The following is a 25,009-nucleotide window of genomic DNA, read 5'->3' as shown; positions in this document are numbered from 1 at the left end:
TTTTCAACATTAGTTGTTACAACATCAGCAACATCAACAACATCACTTCTAACAGTAGCAACAACAACTTCAACAAAAATAGTTCTAGCAGTTACAACATCAGAAGCGAAAATAAGATACTCAATTGTAGGCACAACAAATGCGACAAATTTAACAAATTAATGAGTTGAGTAATGAATCAAAGACAAAATAATTTGGTGTTAAACAAGCATTTATAGAGCAACATCATCCATCAAGTCAGTGTTTGGTGTATCAGCAACAACTTAAGACAGGGTCAACAATTTCTGTTTCTTCACCTTAACTTCTCAAGGTTGCTTCTACACAGGTCTCTCAGCATTCATTGTCTGAGATCATCTCGAGCCTTCATTGTCTAAGATCATCTTTTTTATTTTTTTGATAATGATATGAATATTTTTTTTTTGTATATTGCAACTACCCAGATCATCTTTTTAAATTTTTGATAATGTTATGAATATAATTTTCTATATATTGTAGCATGGGATGGAGAGTAAAATGGGAAAGGAGTTTCTGTTGATGGTGTGCCCCTTAATTTGGAGGAGGTGAGATAGATTTTGGAGAACCTGCTATAAGTGGACAACATAACCTTTACTATTTAATTCATCAAGTGAGATGTGTGGAGAATAGAATAAAGGTTTCTTGATGAAAAGATGTATATTATATAACTTTCCTTACTTTTCCATGTATAAATTTCACTTGTAGATCAAAATCATATATGCAATTTCCTAAAGCATAATACTTGATCTACTTCTACAAAACATTAAGCGAAAGAAAAGTTAATTTCATGAGCAACATCAAGCATAAACACATATAATTGAACAAGAGAAATAATCACACAAAACACAAGATATATCACTGGGGAAAGCACTAGCATAAAACCCCAACACTATATTATCAATCAAGTGGAAATCCTCTTCTGTTTACAAAAAATATCAGCTCAAGAACTATCCTGTACTCTCTGCAATCAAAAGATGAAGATCACAGACTCACTAGGCCTTAATGTATAGGCCACAAGTCCTCCAATCCCCTATTTCCTTGCGCAATTTTGATTGGGGTCCAATTACAAACATATGTGAATTGGCCCTAGATCATACCTACTGTCAACCTCAGGTCCTACTACGTAATCCTTGAGGACTCTAGTTTCTCTTGCATGCAAGGAATATTCCATGGGAAGATCCAAGCATCTGATAGTACACTGTCCCTCATCTAATCTCAAATGGGTCTCTATCTGAACTGCCATGCATAAGTTATCCATGAGAAAATACTCAGTTATCTAAAATAATAGTTGTCACATGCATGCAAGCATTAAAAAACTATATTTTATTATTTTAACAACTTGTTAAAATAATCTAACTGGACTTGACTAGTTAGAACTAAGTCAACTGATTCTCTCATTTTAGAACTCATATTTAATTCCTCAATCAGTGGAGAAAATAAAGGATAAATTCCTCAATCAGTGGGACAACCAATTGCATGTTCTCACAAAGACTTCAAGTTTAATTTTTACAACTAATTAACTCATGGAGATTAATCAGTTAATATTTTAAACTACTGTTAAGACCAAATTTGATTTTACTTCCTATAGATAGACCAGGGACTACTATAAATAAGAAGAGACCCATAAATGCTATTTTTAGAACTTTCTATTTTTAGCAATTTCACCTCTCATCCAAGGTGGCCAATGACCTCACTGACCAAACTGCTATTTTTAGACATGCTATTTTTAGGAGTTCTATTTTTAGCACATTCTAAATTTAGCATTTCTTGTTGCACGCTTTTCAACAATCCATTTTTCTAAGATTGTTGATGCCCACTTCCTAACCAACTCCTCTTAAAAAATTATGTTATTGTTTACTTTTGGACTTGACTTCTATTTTAATTGGTTGGAACTCAGTGGTCATAATGGTTAAGAACACATCTTTCTTCCTAAAGTGCCATAGGGTTAAATGTAGAGGGGGTAGGATATCTACATCTCTATAGACATGAGGAGTCAAATCATTGCATGAAGGGGTTACTTCTTGAGGTATTTGTTGCATTGTCGATAACAAACTAGTCTTTTAGTTGAGGGGCAACTGTACATCTTGTTAGGAACCTTTGTTGTTCTTACACTCACTAGCTTTTTGTGTTGCTTAGCCAATTGAGGGACTACTAAAACAAGAAAACAAATCATGCCTCTGGAAAATTAGAATGATCTAAATATACAAGTTTTTTTGTTGATTCTTATCATGGATATTTTTTGTTCCTATTAGTCCCACATGATATTTATATTTCATATCATTATAAAGCTTAAGAAAATGTGGAATCCATGTTGATTAAACATGGTCTTTATCTGCAAGTTTCCTTTTTTTATTCTTATTATGGGTGTTTTCTCTTCTTTTTAGCTTTGCATGGTTTGGTGCAAGCCTTAGAAATTGTAGGATCCCCCATCAATCTATTTTGTTGAATATCTCAAATATGATCTTAATTTGTTGGCTCCCATTTTTCTCTCTTATTATGTGGGATTATTTTTTTACCAGGTCTGCATAATTTTTTCCATAATGTCAGTGGCCAGATAACTGCACCAAGTATTTATTGTGTCATTTAACAATACTACTTTCTATGCAGGTTAAGACATATGAATAGGTTGTTAAGGCTATTAAAACTTCCCTAGGACCCAAAGAGGATTGTTAATGCTTCATTGAAGTCATTGTACACAAGGATGATACTAACAAAGAGTTGCTTGAGTGGGGGTCCAAAGGTCTCTTAAGTAAACAATAGGTTTCTAAATCCTCAGTAAGGAGGATTTGAAAGGGTGAGTAATTAGAAACACTTTCTGCATCTCATTTTTGAGATGTCATATTTTTCTAGTCATCTTATAAGGTCATATGTTCTAATCATCCTATATCTCTGAATTTTTTTTTTAGGTTGAGATGTGGCTCTCCACTTTTTTGTTTTGGTTTTAGCATGTTTAGTGTCATACTTTACATGATCAATTGGAGCCTTTTCTTGCAATATGAATAAAATAATAGATATTTCTGGTTATCGTTTTTAGATCTAGAAGATCTTTAATTTCTGACCCTATTATAGTTACATAGATTAGTATCAATTATACAACCAAGTGATATAGTTAAAACTAATCTAATCAAACAATTGTTACTCTGTTACAATGATTTTGTATCAAACTTGATATTAGGGAATGTGGATGTTCAATTTTGGTTGGGTTATATAACTAATCCAATTAAACATCTGCCACAATGGTTTTTTATCAAACTTGATATTAAGGAAATTTGATGTTTAATATTGGTTGCCCTATATAGCAGATGTAATCAAACACCTATTACTCTATTACAATGGTTTTGTATCAAACTTGATATTAGTAAATGAGGGTGTTCAATATTAGTTTGTTTTTGTCTAGTGGCATGCCAGCAGGAGTCCACAATGGTAGGTTGGGTTTGGTTCCCACTACCTTCCTTGCTTGTAGACTACCAAGGGGTTTCATTCATGCTCTTGGTTGCGTCTTGTTAATAGAAAAAGATTGATGATTTTCAATGACATAGGTTGCTTCATTGGGGATGATATTCTTTTTTCTTGACTCTTCATTGCTAGGTTCTCTTCTTTCCATTTCCAACTACTATGTAGCTGGATACTTGTACTAATGAGTTCGTTCAACCTAGAATGGAGGATTCCAATAGCTAAAATTCCTAGATGTTTAAATAAGATCTCATCTACCTGGAATAGTACAATGTTATTAAGTACCATTAATGTTATTAAAACATTATATTTGCTACCTCAAAATTTACTCTAACATATAAAATACAAATTTTTATACTTGAAACCAAAAGTAAAAGGGCATGAAAAAGGATTAATATTAATTTGGAGTGCATTATAATTTATAGGTGGCCCTCAGGGCTATATATATATATATATATATATATATATATATATATATATATATATATATATATATATATATATATATATATATATATATATATATACTGAAAGTGATACATTTGTCATCCCTTCAAACGATAGATTTTAAGCTATCACATTGAGTATATTCACTGGAGAAGGATAAATATTTTCTCCAAAACTTTTAATCATGTCTTTGGAATGACCAAGAAGCCAGATTATTTACTACAGAAGGATGAATATTTTCTCCACTAGTATTAATCATGTAGTCTTTGGAGTGACCAAGAAGCCATAATCTAATACAATTTTCAATCCATCTAGTGACCCTTGTATTCAACCATCCATTTTCACTATGTGCAGTTGCAGTGGCTTCCTTCTGGTCCCAATACCTTTTCCTCACCATTAAATAATTTTTGAGGTCTAAAATGGGCCTCAAAACAAAAATGTACAACCAAAATCACTTTACAAGAGCCAATAGGATTCAAGATGATGATGTCAACCATGGGGGATGATTCACCATTTTTGGAGTAAAAAAGTAAAAAGGTTAAAAAATAAAAGATAAAAAGGTTAAAAAATAAAAGATAATAACTACTTTTCTCAACTCGTATTTTGAACTTATCTCCCTACATTTTTACTCAAATTTCGAGTTGGACCACTTTTTGGATGTGTAATTTAATTCCTCATCCAAGAAGTATCCATGTTGCATATTTTCAATAGACCCTACTACATGAAAATGAGAAATACATGAAAAATTGTGATTGCAATCATGGTTTTCATGCATTTCTCATTTTTTATGTAGTAGGGCCCATTGAAATTATGCAACATGGGCACTCCTTAGATGAGGAATTAAAATTTGCATCCAAAAATTACTCCGGCTCAAAATTTGAGTAAAATCGTAGGGAGATAAGTTTCTTAATACGAGTTGAAAAAATAGTTTTTTCTTTTTTCCCTCTATATTTTGATGATGTAAGCTAACCTTATTTTATTATTACCACTATTCTTTTATAATATTCCTTAGGAGACGCATTTTATACCTCAAAATTTTTCTAATTATGAGGACCTTTGCTAATATATTTCCCACATTATATACCTCATTCTCATATAAAAATGTATTTCTTGGTTCAATTTGAGTTTGTAGTAGTATAAGATTGTATTGTTTTGTTCAGCCATTTGTAGGGTATGTTCACTCACACAATTAGATTATTAGAAGTTGGAATTGATCCTATTTAAGTCAAAATCTATTTTCATGGCCTGTAGGAATATATACTAGCCTTTTGTTTGTTGGGAAGGTGAACTAAAATAGTTTCATTTGTAATCAATATTTTTAATATCAACTTTGAAATCTGATGCTTTTGATATTAAATGGTATCAATACTTGTGGGTTTTGCATGTTATGTATGCTTTTGATGGAGATTCCCCATATTTGAAAAAGGAGGAAGTTTCAAAGCCATGCAATTTTCTTCACTTACAATTTATAATGTAGTTTGGCTTCTTCATAGTCTGGCATATCTAATATCTATAGTCTTTATATTTCATATAATGTCCTTGAGATGCTTAAATGGTCATTGAATTCCTCATTTATGGGCAATATTGCTTAGCGGGACCTTTTGTTTTGTTTGTTTGTGCATAGATATTCTCAATGGGAAGATGCGATGGAAGAATTAGTTGAGGCCATTGAGGTAGATTTTATGTCAATTGTGGAATAATTCTTTACATTAATGTTGCTCATCATTTGTTTATATTCCTATCAAAGTCATTTTTATAAATTTCATGTTGATTCTAGAAATGATCTGTGTATTATAAACAGGGGTCAAGGAAGCTATTGAAAAGTACAAGAAGTGAATAGTAAAGGTGTGTTAGATCAAGTTTCATTTCCATTTTGATGGATTTTAAGGAAAATTAAAAATATGGCACAACGGTTGTGACATAGATATTAGACAGAGGCCACACTTGGATATTCATTTGCAATTGTATGTTATTTATTTTCTAGGCATTTTTGTTTAGGTGTTTCATATCATGTTGTTTTAGTTTTATGTATTTCCAATATCAAAGTCAAACTTTACCTTGAAAAAGTAGCCAGTTGTCGTTTCTTTTGAACATATGAGAATTCTAAGAAAACTATGATGTTATTGAATTTAAAGGATTCCTTAACATGTCTTTGTTGTATGTAAAAAGCACTACTACATAGTAGGGAAGTATAAGACATTTTTTAAAGAAGAAATTAATATTTCATCTTAACTTAAAATTCATATCCTCTTTGTTGTTAATTCCATGTAATTTCATGGAATTTCAGCAAATCTCATCCAACCTCATAGCCATTGACCAGTTCGTAGCACAAAATGTTAGAAATTAAATGGAAGTTTCTAAATCTTAATGTGACCCAACTAATTAAGTCATTCCATAATTGAAAGCATTAAAGCATTAAAGCACTAAAGCAGTTTCTAATCTAAAGCATTAGATTTTCTAATCTAAAGCATTAGATCTTAAGCGTTGAATTGGTATATGATGGACGTACCAGATTAAAGTTAAATAATATATAAAGAATTGGGTCCTCTCTCTCCCACACACAAGAGTTGCATTCTTCTCCATCAAGAAGCACATAAAGGAAGTGAGGGCAAGAGGAGAGAAACCGAATTCTGAGAAGAAGACAGAAGACAGAAGATGGCAGCCATTAATTCTTCCGCTGTTAATAAAGGTATGTCATCTTAAACAAAGATCATATTAAGTTTGTCAGTGAAATATTTGGTATTGATAATCTTGGGCTGTTAATGCATAAATGAATATTTTACATTTGGTATCAGAGCCACAATCAATAACTGAATATTTCCTATAATTGCAATTGATCTGTTCTGTGCTTTACTCATGTGATTGAGCCTTTGGGAAATTGTGGGGGTTTCATGAAATGACCGCAAAACAAATCCACCGCAAGCAAATTCTGCATAACGTCTGGTTTTGTCCTCCATTAATCGAAGATATTAGGCCGCTATTTAGTAGCTGTAGCGTGTTGAATCTTTCTTTAGTGGCCGATATTAGGACATTAAACTCGAATTCGGGCTCAAATTCGTATTAACTTGAAAGACCCACATGTAAAAATACAAGTTGATTGAAAGATATGAAATAACAAAACCAAGATGCTATTTTGAGTTTTAAGGGACTAATAAACCATGAGAGAAATATCAGTTTACACAGACATGTATAACCTGGTGGTAACGATGGAATAATCTCCGGGGGACGAATCCAACTCCTCATTTGACTCCGTGAGAGCTCCCATACTGGCGAGTGATTTAGATTGTACATAATTTTCCTTACCCTGTGGTCTCTGAAATATTTTTTTCTGGAGACCATTATTGTCCTGGTTATTAGTGCAACGAAGCCTTAAGTAGAAATAGCTTCTTCCATTCAGCAATCTGGCGGAAGCATTCATGCCGCACGAATGCATAAGATGACGGTTATGGCAGCTGGGATTTGCAGTGGAAATCCACTGCGTTAATGTTAATGTTGAGTTGCTTCCCATGTTGTCTCTCGGAATCACACCCGTGTAGATTTGCTGCATCATGGGTCTGGTAAATAACAACCTTCAAAGTGCGAATTGAGCATGGCCTCACATGTTTGTATGACTGGTGAACTTCCACATCAAATATGGAGCCACCATACGTGGCGTTGGGACGTCTAGGCACGCCTGAGACATGGGATTGGTCAGAAACATTTTGATAAAGGGAATTATGTTCATATTTCGAAATTATGTTAATTCATCATGTTCATTTCGATTTCGAAATTATGTTCATTCATCATGTTCATTTCGAAAGAAAATTAAAATTTCATAGTTTCGATGCTCTTTGTATTTTTGAAAGAAAATTGAAATTTCGTATGGCTTCTTATTGTTGGGCCTTATCATGCGTAGAGAACAGTAATGTTATTGTTGGGCCTTATTATGCGTAGAGAACAGTAATGTAATTATTAGTGTCAAAAGTGGACGAGGCGTCAATGTAGAAGAATGCCAAAAGTAATTCAAGATTAGCATATGGCCTTGTTTACTCTATTAAGTGTAGAGTTCATGTTTTATATGATATAATGATACATTGATGATCCAGATTCTGAAAATTTTGAGGTTGCATGTCAACCATGGTGTATATTACCATCGGATATAAAGTTTTCGACCTTGTTTGGAATGAATGTATTAAAATGCGGTGAATATAAGTTATTGAATCCTGGTAGATAATCGAATTTGTGCACTGTAAGAAGACTAACAAAGCAATCATTTTTAGTCAAGAGTTGAGAAGAACTCCTGTAGGAAAGTTACAGTTTCGATTGACGTTTGAAATTTGGGCATAAAAGTAATTGCTCTATGAATGATTGTTTTGCATACATTAATGATTGTTTATGCACATGAGATTTATGATTTTGTTAATCACCAAAGTGGTCAAAATCAGAATGTTGTTTTGCATAAGGTATGTGTTATAAGTTATTTGTGCACATGAGATTTATGATTTTGTTAATCACCAAAGTGGTCAAAATCAGAATAATCATTTAGTGCATAAGTGACATAATGATTATTGATAGAAATTGCCAGTTATAATAATACCAATTAAGAACTGGCGTCACTAATGATAGAACCTGAGAACTTACCCAAAGGAAAGTCTTGTTCTATAACTAGTTGACATGATGAGGTTTGATAAATATTTTGATTAAATAAATATTGATCATCCAAAGATGTGAGTTCTATTTAATTGAATATATTTATTACCTACTTATGTTTTGGTATTTAATTATGTTAAGTATAAGATAGTATCTATCCAAAGGAGTGCTATATTATACTATTATGTCTACATCTGAATCGCGTTAGTCATGAGCTTATAGTTATTTCATCTTTATGGGAAACAGAATGAAATCTTCAATTGAAGGCATTGGGACTTATCGTCTAATTCTAGAAAGTGAATATGTATTAGACTTATACAGTACCCTTTATGTACCTTCATTATCTAGAAACCTTATTTCCGTAAGTAAGTTGGATAATTCTGGTTTTAGATGTATGTTTGGATCTGGCTGTTTTAATTTATATAAGAATACTGATAATGTTGGTTATGGTATTCTAATTGATGGTTTATATAAATTGAAACTGAATGACACTTATGCGAATTCCCTGTTGAATGTAGTAAATAATGTTGGATGTAAACGTAGCAGGTTGAATGAAAATTCTGCTTTCTTGTGGCATAAACGACTAGGTCATATATCCAAAGAAAGAATGATGAGATTAGTAAGTAATGAAATTTTGTCAAATTTGGACTTTAGTGATCTAGAATTATGTGTGGATTGTATTAAAGGTAAACAAACCAAACATAATAAGAAAGGAGCCACTAGAAGCAGCCAGCTTCTTGAAATAATACACACTGATATTTGCGGACCTATGGACACTTCAGCTTTTAATGGAGAAAAGTATTTCATCACTTTTATTGACGATTTTTCCCGTTATGGTTATGTCTATTTGCTTCATGAAAAATCTCAATCTGTGAATGTCCTTGAGACGTTTGTAAAGGAAGTTGAGAGGCAATTAGATAAAAAGGTGAAAATCATAAGGTCTGATAGAGGTGGTGAATATTATGGAAAATATAATGAGTCAGGCCAGTGTCCAGGTCCAAAATTCCTCGAAAGTCATGGCATATGTGCGCAATACACAATGCCAGGTACACCACAGCAAAATGGTGTAGCAGAAAGGCACAATAGGACGTTAATGGATATGATTAGGAGTATGATGTCAGATTCTACACTACCTAAGAATTTGTGGTCGTATGCTCTCAAAACTGCTAATTATTTGTTGAATAGGGTTCCTAGTAAAGCTGTTCAAAAGACTCCTTTTGAGTTATGGACTAACAGGAAACCTAGCTTAAGACACCTGCATGTTTGGGGTTGTCCAGCGGAAGCGAGAATTTATAATCCACATGAAAAGAAATTAGATTCTCGAACGATCAGTGGGTATTTTTAGGATACCCTGAGAAATCTAAAGGGTACGTGTTTTACTGTCCTAATCATAGTCCAAGAATTGTAGAAATTGGTAATGCAAGATTCATTGAGAATGGTGAAGTCAGTGGGAGTACTCGAAGAGAAATAGTAGAAATAAAGGAAACAAGGGTAAATGTTACATTGCCTAGAATAGTTCCTCCATCTACTATTACTCCAAATGTTGTTCCAGCTGTTGTAGAACAGCATGATGATAATGAACAACATATAAATGAAGAAGTACTTCCTGAAGGAAATGACTTACATAATGCTGATATGCATGAACCACAACAAGTAGCATTAAGAAGACCTCAAAGAAATCGTAGGTCAGCTATTTCTAATGATTATATGGTTTATATGCAAGAATCAGATTATGATATTGGAATCAATAAGGATCCAGTTTCATTTTCACATGCTATAGAAAGTAAAGAACAATTGGTGTGTAAACTTAACAAGTCAATATATGGGCATAAACAAGCATCCCGACAGTGGTATATTAAGTTCAATACCATTATTACATCTTTTGGTTTTAAGGAAAATACGGTTGATCACTGTATATACCAAAAGATCAGTGGGAGCAAGTTTATTTATCTGGTCCTTTATGTTGATGACGTCTTGCTTGCTGCAAATAATTTAAGTATATTGCATGAGACTAAGGAATTTGTCTCAATGAAAGATTACATGCTCATCCAATGAATCGGAAGTGATTGGATATAGCGATTCAGATTTTGCTGGATGCATCGATACTAGAAAATCGACTTTTGGTTACCTGTTTATGTTTGCTCAAGGTGCCATATCATGGAAAAGTCATCCACTATGGAGGCAGAATTTGTGGCATGTTTTGAAGCCACAATTCATGCATTATGGTTGCGGAACTTTATTTCAGGACTTGCGGTTGTCGACACCATTAGCAAGCCGCTGAAAATTTATTGTGATAACTCTGCAGCAGTATTTTTTTCAAAGAACGACAAGTACTCTAAAGGTGCCAAACATATAGAACTGAAGTATCTTGTTGTGAAAGATGAGGTTCAGAAACAAAGAATGTCAATCATGCACATCAGGACAGAACTTATGATTACAGACCCTTTGACGAAAGGGTTACAACCAAGACAATTTAAGGAACATGATCTTGGTTGTATTAATAATAATTGATGTGTGACATTCTGAGCTCTTTTATGTGTTTCTGATATACAATTATGTGTCTCTTGTTTTAATGAAGTGGTACGTATTTTATGTAATTTTAAACAAGAAAGAGTCTTATAAAGATATTATGTTTAATCATTATGATATAAGACATTAAGTGGACCATTATGCTGTTTTATATAAATTATGAGTATGAATTGATGGATTGCTGGTATTGTAGTATATGGAAGGGAATGCATTGAATTAATAGTGCACAACCACCATAACTCTCAGCAATTTATCATAGTATGATGTTCAACGCTTAATATTATGAATAGTCGGGTCAAGTGGGAGAATGTTAGAAATTAAATGGAAGTTTCTAAATCTTAATGTGACCCAACTAATTAAGTCATTCCATAATTGAAAGCATTAAAGCATTAAAGCACTAAAGCAGTTTCTAATCTAAAGCATTAGATTTTCTAATCTAAAGCATTAGATCTTAAGCGTTGAATTGGTATATGATGGACGTACCAGATTAAAGTTAAATAATATATAAAGAATTGGGTCCTCTCTCTCCCACACACAAGAGTTGCATTCTTCTCCATCAAGAAGCACATAAAGGAAGTGAGGGCAAGAGGAGAGAAACCGAATTCTGAGAAGAAGACAGAAGACAGAAGATGGCAGCCATTAATTCTTCCGCTGTTAATAAAGGTATGTCATCTTAAACAAACATCATATTAAGTTTGTCAGTGAAATATTTGGTATTGATAATCTTGGGCTATTAATGCATAATGAATATTTTACACAAAACTCACAAAACTCATAAATCTCATGTAACAGCTCAAATTTGTAATCTATCCTTGCAATTTCCAAGTTCATAATAACATTTTTAATTTTTATTGATATTGATTTCTTCTCATGCTATATTTCATTTTAAAATTCACACACACACAAATAAACCTGATAGTGAAGATGATCCAAAGCTTATCAAACTATTCGAACATGAACTTAAACTATTCATTATGGAACTTTAACCATGTGACATAAATTCAAACAAATTTTACTGCCCATTGAGCATTTTAATTTTTTATTTTAGAATTGAGTTTCACTATTACTTATGTTTTAAGGTTCACCTCTGTCTCATTCCCATTATTTAGCTCAATCTAAACATCACACTAACTAGGGAAGCATGTTTCATACCACTAAAATATATGTCTTCTAGAATTATCCCAAACTGCTAAAACTTTAACCCTCTTCAAACCATTTTTTTAACACGATTGGCTTCTAAAACATCGTCAAAATTTCAATTTGTCAAAGTTTTGATTCAATAACGCATTCACAGATGCATATGTCTACCTCAAACTGATTTTTATACTCATGCTGAAAAAGAAACAATTTGACTTTTGTAAATAGGTTTATAGATTAGATTTCTCGAAACACTGTTCTCACTAAAATCTCATATTCAGTTTTTGTCACTTAAAATTGGTTATGGTCAGATTTTCTTGCGAAAATCAGTTATGTTCATGCTACTGTGCATTTTTTTTTGTACATCTTGGGTTGTGTCTGGGTCTATCTTTACATCTTCTACTCATGGGTTTGGATAGGTCTACTTAGAAAATTTGTATTTTTTAGTCCAATTTCTCAGGTTTCTTGTCATACCTTCTACTCTTGTAGTTTTGTCTTCTTCATTGTGTTATTTTCTGCAAGTCTCTCCTAAGCGAGACACATGCAACATTTGTTTCAAATGATCTTTTGATAACAGTTGATAGTAAACTTTTGCAGGTTGATGCATATATCCTAGTTTAATATTCAACACCCAATTAACATGGGGAAATATTGAAATTGAAAATTTTGGTAGCTTGTCATTTCAACACATCAAAAAATAGTATTATTATGTAAGGATTTCTTAACTGCATGTAGATCTAGTTGTCAAGGATGATTGTCTCTGACAATACTTCATAATATTAGTGGTATCATCAAGCCTTCTCGATAATATTTTAATCTTTCCATATTCCTAGATAGAAGATGTACAACATAGTTCATTCGTTTCAAAAACTTCCTCTATTCTCATGAAGCGTCATTGAACTAGTTAGAATTATACTTATTCCTACTCCACCTGGTGCTGGAAAAACCACATTTCTAATAACTTTGGCATGAAAATGTGATCGTGATCTCGTAATAATTTTAAGATCTATTATAAGACAATACTGTGAGAAATGCAATCCAAAATATTTAATTATGTGTCTTGACAAGTTCATCGTTTTTGTTTACTGTCAAACGTGCCCAATTTATTTATTGTTTGTATTTTAGTACATCAAAATTTAATAAGTTTCATGTAGGTAATTTTAATTATTACATAAAAATTGTTTATTTTTCTCTATATAGGTCACTGGAACTATAAACTACAATGGCTACGCAGGAAATGAATTTGTGCCTCAAATAATTTCTTCTTATATTAGCTAGCATGACTTGCATCTTGGTGAAATGAACGTAAGGGAAACCTTATTTCTCTGGGCATTGCCTAGGTGTCAGTGCAAGATATGGTAGGTGTTTTTTAACTTTTTTCTCGAAGTTACAACATTTTCCCATTGAACATTTAACCCATGCTTATGCATTTCTTTCGAGAGCTTCTACAAGAACTCAAGACATGAAAAGGAAGCTGACATCAAACCGGATTCGGATGTTGATTTCTTCATGAAGGTAGGAATTTTAGCTAAAGAGGAGTGGAGCTACTTAGTACCTCAATTGAATCTCGATGTGTGTTGCATTATTAATTGGGTTTTGGTTTGATGGTAAAACCAGGTGTTTATTACTAATATTTAAATACTACAATACATGGTCTTCCTCCCTAGTGGGCCGTTTTACTCGTTCAAGCTAAAGTTATTTTGCCTACTGAAGCAGGCCCAAAAATATTCATGTGATTTTTGATTTGTCAGTTATTGCAGAGCTAGGTTTTTGTATTGCATATAGGAAAATTCAATTGAGGGACAATGGACTAACCTTGTCATGGACCATGTGTTAAAGGTTATTCTTCAAAAACTTATGGGATAAAAATGCATCGGGTTTTTGAGACATGCACATTATTTAAATAGTTTGATGTGTCTTTGATATCTTCCAAATTTTAGACTTTGACATTTTGCAAACACAATTGTTGGAAATTAAATGTGTCATGGAAACTATGGTGCTCACTGATGTCATATGTCAAAAATTCCAAAGAAGTGAATGAATTTCCAACTCCCAAATGGAACAAAGTAAGTGTTACCATATCCTGATAGAGTGTCCTATAATCATAATCCAAAGAAATAAATATTGAATATTTCCTTTCCTTTAAATATTTCATCTTTGTCCAGCATGTTAGTTACGACTCTAATGAAATAGTTGGACGTGTTATCCTAGAATATCGTGGATTATTTGTTGAAGCTAAATTTTGTTGGCTTGACATTGGAGCATTGATTAGGTTGTACTTTTTAACATTTTGTACACTATTTCTTTAGTGTGCCTCAACCATAAGTCTAGAATTCCATTATAAGTTTTGGTTTGCTATATTGTTTCTCTTGCCTCGAATTATCCTAAGAGTGAGATACAATAAAACCTCCTCTAATTACAGCTTTTGGGAAATCACATGTTATTATATCTAAAGAGGTTATTGAAGTGAAGAAATCAAACAGAACTAGGAACAAACATTGTTCTATTCAACTAACATCTCAAATAAAGTCCAGTGTTAAGTCGAGCTCTCTAGAAATACTTTAGTAATCGTAAATATTCAATCTACTGGTCACATATTAAAGTACAATGTAAATGGAGATGGTGTTAATTGTAATTGATTAAAATCTTCGATGGAGAAGTAAATGAGTAACTTGAATGTACTAAATCTAATCTTCTTTGTAATAGCTTGTCTCAGAAAATTGTGAGAGATGTTAGAAATATTTTGTGTTGTTCTTGATGGAGACTTGAAAGCATTGCTTTTCTTTTTCTTCAAAGAAAGGATGAAACAATTACACTAAATTTGCAACCTATACAATATTGTAACTTGGTCACATCCAAATATTTGAAATTATATGAAAAAATATTAATTAGTCATTCATAGATTTAATAGCTTTGTCATTCATGCTTAGCTTTCATAGAGGAGAGATAGTCTAACCTCTAAAGGAAATTCTATGCATGATGGAGAAGTTAATGTCACTTAAGTCTCGACACAACACAAGAAAGGAATGATCCTTAGTTTCTAGTCATTGTTGATAGATTTTGGGAACATAATATATCATTTGGACATGCCACTGGTTTGTGTACAAATCATTCAATTGAATTTGTAATATTACAGTCGATTGACATACTCAGATTCTTTCAATGGAATATCTAGAACTGTTGTTTACTTTTGTAACAAGAGATGAAAAGAAAAGGTTTGAATCAAGATAAGCTACAACTCATTTCCAATATAAGTGGATCCCTCAGACCATGGGTACTTATAGGCTTAATGGAAGTTAACGGTGTTTGAAAAACTACCCTAATGGATGTCTTGGCTGGAAGAAAAATAGGGGGGCTATAGAGAAGGCAATATAAACATCTCTAGATTCCCCAACAAGCAAGAAAATTTTTCTTTCATCTCAAGATATTTTGAACATAATGACATCCTCTATGCTAATATCAGTGTTTAAATCACGTGTGTATTATGCATGGATTTGTTGTCCTCCTGAAGTTGATAAGAAAACTAGAAAGGTTAGTATAGATTTCCCCTTTCCATGCAGTGATTTAGAGAAAATATTTCCTTCTTAATGAAATTGTGCAAACAACTTCTCCTCATATATTTTTTTGTTACAATAACTATGGAAATTGTGGAAGAATTCATGGAGCTTATGGAGCTAACTCCTTTGGTAGTTTCTCTTGTAAGACTCCATGGCATGACAAGTCTTTCTACATAGAAAAGGAAAATACTTACTCGCTACAACTAGTTTCCAATCCTTCTATAATATTCATTGATGAGCAAACTCTAGGACTATATCTCCATGTTGTAGTGATAGTTATGCAAATTGCTTCCAACACAGTGAATAAAGGTCAAACCGTTTGTACCATCCACCAACCCAACATTGATATCTTTGTGGCCTTTGATAAGGTGAATTCAAACATTTTCATTGGTCAATCCACATGATATGAAAAGAAAGGTCTTTTTTATGTTTCTTTTCTTGGATTAACAAAAGGAAAGGGGTGAAAAAGGCTAGAATAAGAAATGGTTCTATGGAACCAACAATTGCTAAATTTTTAGTTTTGTTGGCTTATTGAACTACAAGTCTTACTCCTAAAAAGGGGCGATCAAATCATCTATGCAAGTCCTTTGGGTCGTCTTTCTCATAAACTCAATGAGTATTTTGAGGGAGGAGTGATTTCTTGTTCCATTTTTTATAATCTATTTAGTTATCGATTGTGATTGCCATAATCAATCCATCATAGAAAATAATGATCTTGTCTAATTCCTATTTATTTGAATAGCCTATGTCTGAAGTACCATAGATTACAGAAGGACACAATCTAGCAGCACAAGCCTTGAAAATGAATTCCATAGCTATTGAGGTGTAGATTTGGATGAAATCTACAGAAGTTGAGCACACTATGAGTATGTCTAACATAATTGTAGGAACTTGTTTGAGAAAGATATTTTTCAATGTGCATCTCTAATTTTGTTACACTATCTTCGATAATATAATTTCTCCAAAGAAGAGATTGTAAATTTTCTAAAACCTTATTTGACTATTATGTTGTTATGCTTTCAGATAGAATCAAGCCATTCTTAAAGAGCTAAGTAGTATGTGTCCCAACTAGTAGGATCTGAATTTTCCAACATAGTATGCACAATTCTGGAAATTTTAGTGCATGACCTACCTTTGGAAGGAACTTCATTAGTCATATTGGATGAATCCACACCGTAATTTCATATAGTTTTTCTTCACTATAGTGGTTGCACTACTATTTGGGACCACCTTTTGGGACCTTGGAATGAAGAGGTTGGACTCTCTCTTGATAGGCATAATACACTTCTTTGCAAAACTGGAAGATTGACATTTTTCTTTCTCTATTATTGAGTAGTCTATCATGTATTACATGTTTGAACTCTTGTTGTCTTGAGGGGGCTTGGACCAGGGTTCAGAGTTGGTGGCACTAACCAACAAAACCCTACACTACTAGCCCTTTCGGAAACAACCCGTGTAGCATAGGCAGCAGTCTCACCCGAGGTAGTACTGGGGGATGTTAGAACTAGACTTCTCCATACAAAAGGATATGTGATGTGGGGTTAAGGCGTTTCCTCAGTTTTAAGCCTAATCTTACCTTCATGAACCTTTATTCAGGAAATCTCCGAACTTACAGTGATTTTAAGTTAAACAGAGTTATTACTTCACATAAACATCTAATTACACATAAAATCACATATAGTAATAGATCTAGATCTTCGTGGAGCAATAAATACGAAAATAAAGATAACTGTCATTAAAGTGCATGTAAATATAGAGAAAATTTAAGCATACAAATGGAACATAGAGTTGCTTCAATTATTCTTTGTTACTTCAAATCTTCCTTATACAAACTTCCAGACCCTGTGCACACAGCTGCAGGGACCCATGCACTAAGCTACAAACTTACTGAGGTCTTTGTGCACTCAGCTGCGGGAGCCTTCCCCTTCACCAAAACACAAAAGGATCGTACAGACTCAGAACATATCAAAATCCCATTCTAGTCATTGATTTATTACTCCCTAAGACACCCTTTTATATAATTTTTCCCATTATAATTCCATGGTCCGTAAAACATGGGCGGATCTCAAAATAATACAAAAAATAATGGACTTTGTCCTTCCTAAGCCCCTTGACTACTAGTGACTTGTGCTACTCATGCTCCACTCCTTAAAATGCGGATACTTACAATATTTTAAAAAAACTTGACCCAGGGGACCCTGTCCCAACAGGACCCCAACACAAATATGTGACTCATCCTTGAGTCACTTCGCTCCTTAAAATGCAGAGACTTACAATATTTTAACAAAACTTGACTCAAGGGACCCCATCCCAGCAGGCCCCCAACACAAATATGTGACTCATCCTCGAGTCACTCCACTGGTACGCTTTTGATGTTTTCTCTTAGGCTGGTAAACAAAGACTTCATGGGGTGAATTTCCTCTGTGCATTGTACTACTTCTTGTCGAACTTCGACGACCAATTTTTCTGTAGTCAGCCCTTTTTCTTCTAGGCCAATGGTTTGCTCCATTTGCTGCATACGCTTGAGGGTGTATTCCATAGTCTTTGAGAGATTCCCTTTTTCACCTTCCCACGACTACATCCATGCAATGATAATCTACATCTTCTTCCGTAGCTCCTCGATCTATCCTTGCAGGGATGTTCCCTCTTTCAATCAGGCAAACCGTTGCATAGGGGCTAAGGTTTGTAGTGTTACCTTTATCTCGTCATACTGTAGTTTCTTATCCCATATGGCAACTTCAATATTTTTTACCTATGGGTCCTCCTGCAGTGAGGCCCATAGTTCTAGAGTCTCTTCGTACAACTGGCTATAATCTTTGACTGCAATGTCGGGCTTTTCCCTATTTGTTCTGATGGTAGCCTCATGTTGCTCACAGATCTCTAGTGGTGTGGTGGGCTACAAATTCAATTGAAGCTTAGTAATTTTCATCTGTAGATCGAAGTGAACTTTATTCACCTGCGCCTTGGATTCTCTAAATGCATCTACTAGCTGCTGCACTTTTTATTCAGAAGCGACCTCAAACTGAGTTTGGAGCACCAGAAGCTCATTTCATACTCTGGAAATGGCATGATCTAGCTATTCCCTTCTTGCATCTACCTCATAATGATCCTAGAGAGCTTTGTGCTTTTCATTGCACATCTGTTGACTGGTGATCTGCACATCCCTGATCACCATGAGAGCTCGTTGCTCCTGCACCTTAAGCTCATCTACTACACCCTGGTGTATCTCATGAAATATGTATAGGGGGAGAATTGTGAGGTTAATACTCATGTTCTTAGGCAGCTAGGTGTTCTCCTATTCTACGAAATCATTCAGGTGTAAGGATCCACTAGGCAAGGGGCACAACGTGTGTTGGCCCTCAATTTCCATCAAATTTCGCCTATTAAAATACACCTAATTTCCATAATTTTGAACCATATACACCTTATTTTGACCAATTTATGAATATTCAGGTATATAAATTACGTTTTTCAATTTTTAGATATTTTTGCAAAAAATGGGTTTTTAGTGTGTTTTTAGACAGAACTGAAAATCCCTGTAATGGCTCCATTGAAGTCATACTTGCAGGACACCTAGGCACGAGCTAAGCGTAGATATGGAAATATTGGGAACCAATGATGGACATGTACCTATTGGTTTGGTCAAACCGAGCTAAAACAGACCCGGTCAACTCTGGTCAAACATGACCTCCTATTCAGAAAACCCCTAGGAAATAGGCCAAATTTGGTATTTTTTGGCATTTTCCAAATTTTGTGTAACTGAATGGATGGATTCGACCAAGATAGATGGGATTAGGATAGATATGACTGTTAGAGACATTTTAGTCAAGTTTTTATTATTATTTCTCTATTTAAGCCAAAACTATTGAAGGCTTGAGTATGTAGTATTTTATGTAATTTGATTTTCAGACTCTTTGAAGACTGAAAGTTAATTGAAGAACCTGTTTCATTTTCATTTTCTGTTCATGCTTGGTGATTGATTGATGTTTTTGTAGTTGAGATTTCTTCAAGTGTGCAAGGCAAGGGTGGAGGCCCCCCACACCAAGCTAAGTGCACTTCTTGGTTAATTTAGCATAATTTTTATAGAATAGTTTTTAGTTCAGATTTCTTTAGATGTATGAAGATTTATTATGTTTGTTGAATGAATATTGATTTAATTCTAATGTTCATATGAAGGGAGAAACAAGAATTCAAGTTAAATTCTCCTTCTATTTTATTATGGGCTATACTTGAAATTCATTCTCATTTCCTTGTTGAGTTATTTCTGAATTCTAGTTTCAATGCAATAATAATAATGATAGAATAAGATTGTAAGGAAGGATAATCTGGACCTCCTTAGTTAGGAGCCACTTCTCTCTACATTTTATGCATCATAAACTATTGTTAATTAGTTAATTTTTGTTTCTCTTCATGAAAGTAATATTGTAGGAAAGGACAACCTGGATCTCCTTAGTTAGGAGCCTCTTTCCTCACTTACTATATATTGAATAAGAAACTATTAAGTTAGATTTTGTATTTGTAATATGAATTTCCATCAATATTTATATTTCATCTTCTAAAATTGACTGAAACTAAAATCCTTATACTTTGGACATGCTTCCAAGCTTACAAGCCCGGATTGATAATTAAATACTTGTGTTAATTTGCATAATAAATTGACCAAACATTTTGGTGTCGTTGCCAGGGAAGCATACTTAGCTAGAGTCAAATAAAAAGATAAAAAAACAAATTATAACAAAAACAACAAAAATTAAGTTTTTTTAGTTATGTTTATTTATGCCTAGATATAGAGATGAAAAGGGTAGATACATTAAGAAAAACCCCCCAACAACTAAACCATTGGTAGAAGTAGGACTACCTCCATTAGAATTAACAACACCAATTGCTGGAATACCAACTCTGAAATAATTAGAGGAAAAACAACATTCGGGACAAAGGTTAACTCTTGTAGAAAGACAAACTTTGTTAGCCTATGAAGTGAAAAGAAGACAAAAACAAACAGAAATACCTTCCATAGAAAAACAAAAAGAAGCAAGAAAACAAATTGATCAACCCATTCTTGAACAAATAAATCAACCTATTTTTGAAAACAAACAACAAGTTGAATCTCAAATTGCTATTGAAATAGTTAATACTACTGAAAAAGATATGATAGAAGAAGGGCAAGGATCTATCATCCTCACTCCTGAACAAAGGCTTCAATATGAAAGACAACAGAAAGAATGGCAAAGACAAAGAGAAAGGAGAGGAAAGGAGAGAAGCAGAAAGAAAAATAGAAGAAGATGCTAGAAGAGAATATAATCATAAAATAAGAGAATATGAAGAGAATGATGAAGAAGATACTATTGGATTTCCACTTATAGATACTCAAGCAATTATGGGAGAAGTAGTAAGAATGAAGAATATTCCTCCTTCAATTTTACCAAATTTTCATGGAATGTCTTCTGAAGATATTGATTCCTTCATGTTCAAATTTGACATCTTATGTAGAACTTATGGTTATACTGATGATACTCATAAACTTCATTTTTTTCCTGCTACTGTTAAAGCAACTGCCTTAAAATGTTTTATGGGATGACGAGAACACTCTATCACTTCTTGGGAAGAAATGAATAAATTTTTTCTAAAGAAATATCAAGCCTATTGCAGGCCTAGAGATTCAAAAGAAGATATTTTTCGAATGTTTCAACAAGAAGATGAGAGTTTGGAAGAATACTTGGAACGATTTTTGTATAACCTGCAAAAATCCAAACAACATTCTCTAAATCCAGATACCATTAGAAATTTTTTTCTTAAAGGAATAAAAGATGAGTATATTGATATTCTCAATGTAATGGGTAAAGGAGATATTTCATATATACCATTTGATGAAATAATTGAATTATGTCAAATGTACTCTACAGGTAGATCCAAAACAGGAAAAAGAGAAATAACTTCTAGAGCTTCTAAATCAGCAGCAAGAGGAGTAACAAGAGCATAAATAGGTAGTCTATTAGAAAACTTTAAAATATATCTTCTGAGCACCTTAGGAACACAAGTTGATGTGTTAAAAGAAAATAAGAAAAAAGAAGAAGAAGAACAAACAATGTCAATCTTTTTTCCTAAGTGTAGGAAGAAGCATCTTTTACGAGAGTGTCCTTTGGATAACATTAAGTTTGTGGACTTTGTATAGAAAATAATTCAACAAAAAATTGTCCAAAGTTTAAAGAATTGCAAATGAATCCAATAGAAGAATTACATGGAATAGATTCTCTTTACTATAGGGCACCAAGGAGACCTTGGAAACCAAGGATTCCTTAACAATTATAGCAACAAACTCCCCAAAATTATCAGTATCCTCCTGAAAATTCATGGAATGCTCCAATGCTAAGGCAAATGTAATGTTGTTTTGATCAACCTTAATTGACTCAAACTGCAACATTAATTGTCAACTTAGGGTAGGTCTTGCTATTTCAATGGAGTCCATACTGTCTGTGCCAATACACTCCAGCCAAGCATAAGAAAATGAAAAAAAACTGTAAAAGATGACACTGATCTAAATTGTTGAATCAAACCATGTGTGTAGATACAAAAACACTCTACGAAATTAAATCACAACTCGCAGCTATTGAAGTAAAGGCGCACCACACAAGAACTAACATCTATTCCAGCCATTTACTATTACTCTATTGATTAACTATGTGTAACATCATAAGATAAATAAAAACAACAGCGAATGAAATCCATGATTTGTACAACAACAATGAGAAACCATAAATCAATGAACTAAACTGAAATGTACACTACCTAATCATTGCAATCCCTGCTAAAGAGGAGGGCCCTTCCTCCTTAGCAGGGTGCAAGAAGAACACAAAAAGTGATTAACGAATCAGTTGGAAAGTAATAAAAACATCACTGTGCTAATTGATATTAAATAAGTTCAGGATTACAAAAATAGAGTAACGGTACTCTTCTATATGCCATCTGCTGATACATAAAAAAGTTGAGTCTTTTATAATTATTACAACCCAAAAATTAGAAAAATAGATTAGTCATGAGAATCTCCCGATTCTCATGCTAATTAAAAATAAAGAAGTTACAACCTATTGCTAAATAAATATACATCAATTGCAACTGCTTGAGTCTTTTTTCTTAAAAAATAAACAATCCTACTACCGACAGCTGTTATGTGGAATATTACCCACATTTCCAGCTTCGGTGCGACAACATTGAGCAAATGGTGGTTTGGGATGATGTGGCATAACTAACGACAACACTGTTGGTGTGACGGTGAATGCACGTGAGGTGTAACAACACCTAATGTGTAACAACAATTTGTAACATCAACAACTTGTAACAACACCTAGTATATAGCAGGGATTTGTAATAGAACTTAGGTTGTAACAATGAACCATTCTACCCTTTCCTGCAGTTAATCCCTGCTTCCTGTCTGCTTCATAGCTTCATTCTCACGAGCCAACACCTGAAAAATATGAACTTCCCAACATACTCCTTCAATGCTCTCCCAGTTAGCCACAAAAAGGAATAAAGCCTCGTATTATTCGGTAAAATACAACAAGTAACATGATATTAAAATGGATTAAAAAGGTAAGAGAACAAAGATTTTGGTCATATAAGGGCATAAGCCTGAAGGAAAGAAAGGTCAAAACAGGGGAAAGGATGTGCAAAAAATGGGTAAAACCACACCCACATCTCCCCCAAATTGAAGCAACTGCATGTCCCCATGCAGAATCTTAGATCCTTCTACTGTGCCCCCAGTGGAAATCTGTAAACTTATATGCAGCAGCAGTATCATCGCCCAGGGCTCTAAATCCTTGATTGGCCATTAACTCACGTGGCCAGGATTCCTCTTCATAATCACATAACCGATAATCGGGCTAATACTCCTCCAATGGAAATCAGATCAAAGAGAATTTGAATTTGAGGCCAATCTAGAATGCCCCCAGTGTCAGCAAAATCTAATCATATTTTGGCACCCATGTAAGAACAACCACAAATTTCTTGTACTCAAAGGGGTCTCCTTCCTATAATTCTGCACTACAGGCCTCAGTGCACTTGAGACATCTGACTAGCGCTTGGCTCCTCATGTTTGCAAACAAGTTGAGGCAGATCCTCACGATTCTCCTTCTGTAAATGGTCGATTGGTATCTGATTTCTGGAGTGCTCAGGAACTGCCTGAAATATTGCCAGAGTTCATAGGCCATTCCTGGTTCAGCCCTGACCCACACTGATGTATTTTCCTTGTTGGCCTCTACTGTTTTCTTGGCTAGTTGCCACTCGATCTGATTCCTGATAAATGAGAGGAATGCCCACAACTGCAAGTCTCCTATGAAATAAAGGACAGTTGCCACCATCTTTTTGCTCACATATTCGCATATCATATTGTGCAAGAACAGCTTGCACAACAAACTCTGTTAAAAAAAATCACAGGAACGAAAAATTTCCAAAAAGGTGTGGGTTGAAGAACCCAAATAGGACCTGTTCTCATAAACTTCCCTCAACTGAAATAAGTAGTAATGTTCCCACAGGAACACAGGGTATGATGGGGATGGACGCCTGCATGCTAGCAGGTTTAGACAAAGGCTGTGAAGTTTTGTCTTATCAAATGTTAGGTCGGAGACCTCCTAATGCAGCTGATACAACTGTTCATCCTTTTTCTTCATCATTTCTTTATGCCTTCATGCCTCCTCTTATCTTTCCCATTCTTCTTTTAACCATTTTTCTCTTAGGGAATCCATCATTCTCTTATGCATCTTGAGTGGAATCAGTCTCTCCTATAGAGATAGTGTCAGTTGCTTCCATTTTTGTAGCTCTGCCAATAACAACAATTTCTCAGAATGCCATCCTTCAACAGGACACAATGTTCCCCCGCATGCATCATCAATTAAAGGTGTAGCAGCCTCCTGAGGGCGAAACTGTCCCACCTCGACTGCTGGTTCTTGTGTAACAACAGCTTCGTCAATGGGTTTTGTCACAGTTTCTTTATTTTCCTGGTCAACTTCCATTTTTACTGCTAGTTCTTGTGTGGTAGCAATAATATCCACATGCTTTTGTTCATCGTTTTCCTTCAGTAGCAGCAGTGATCATTGGCTCATGGATATTATCTTTCTCTTCCTCTTCGTGGTTGATTTCCTCCTCGACTGTTGTTCCTAGTGAAACAACAGTGTCAACCAAGGGTTTCTGTGTGTCCATTGTTTGATCACTCTCTATGGACTGTGTTGTCTCGGTTGTTGGTTCTTATG

General features: G+C 34.0%; 1 pseudogene; it reads left to right on the top strand.

Annotated features, from left to right (window-relative positions):
* The first annotated feature begins 14,216 nt into the window (after nucleotides 1–14,216).
* LOC149266083 (ABC transporter G family member 53-like) lies at nucleotides 14,217–15,571 on the top strand (annotated as a pseudogene).
* Nucleotides 15,572–25,009: the final 9,438 nt, after the last annotated feature.

The sequence above is a fragment of the Pinus tabuliformis genome, chromosome 6, assembly GCF_031772625.1.
Source record: "Pinus tabuliformis cultivar Carrire ecotype Pingquan chromosome 6, CPIR1, whole genome shotgun sequence".
NCBI classification, from domain to species: domain Eukaryota; kingdom Viridiplantae; phylum Streptophyta; class Pinopsida; order Pinales; family Pinaceae; genus Pinus; species Pinus tabuliformis.
Note: the sequence above shows the minus strand (reverse complement) of the source record. Positions and strands in the feature narration are given on the sequence as shown.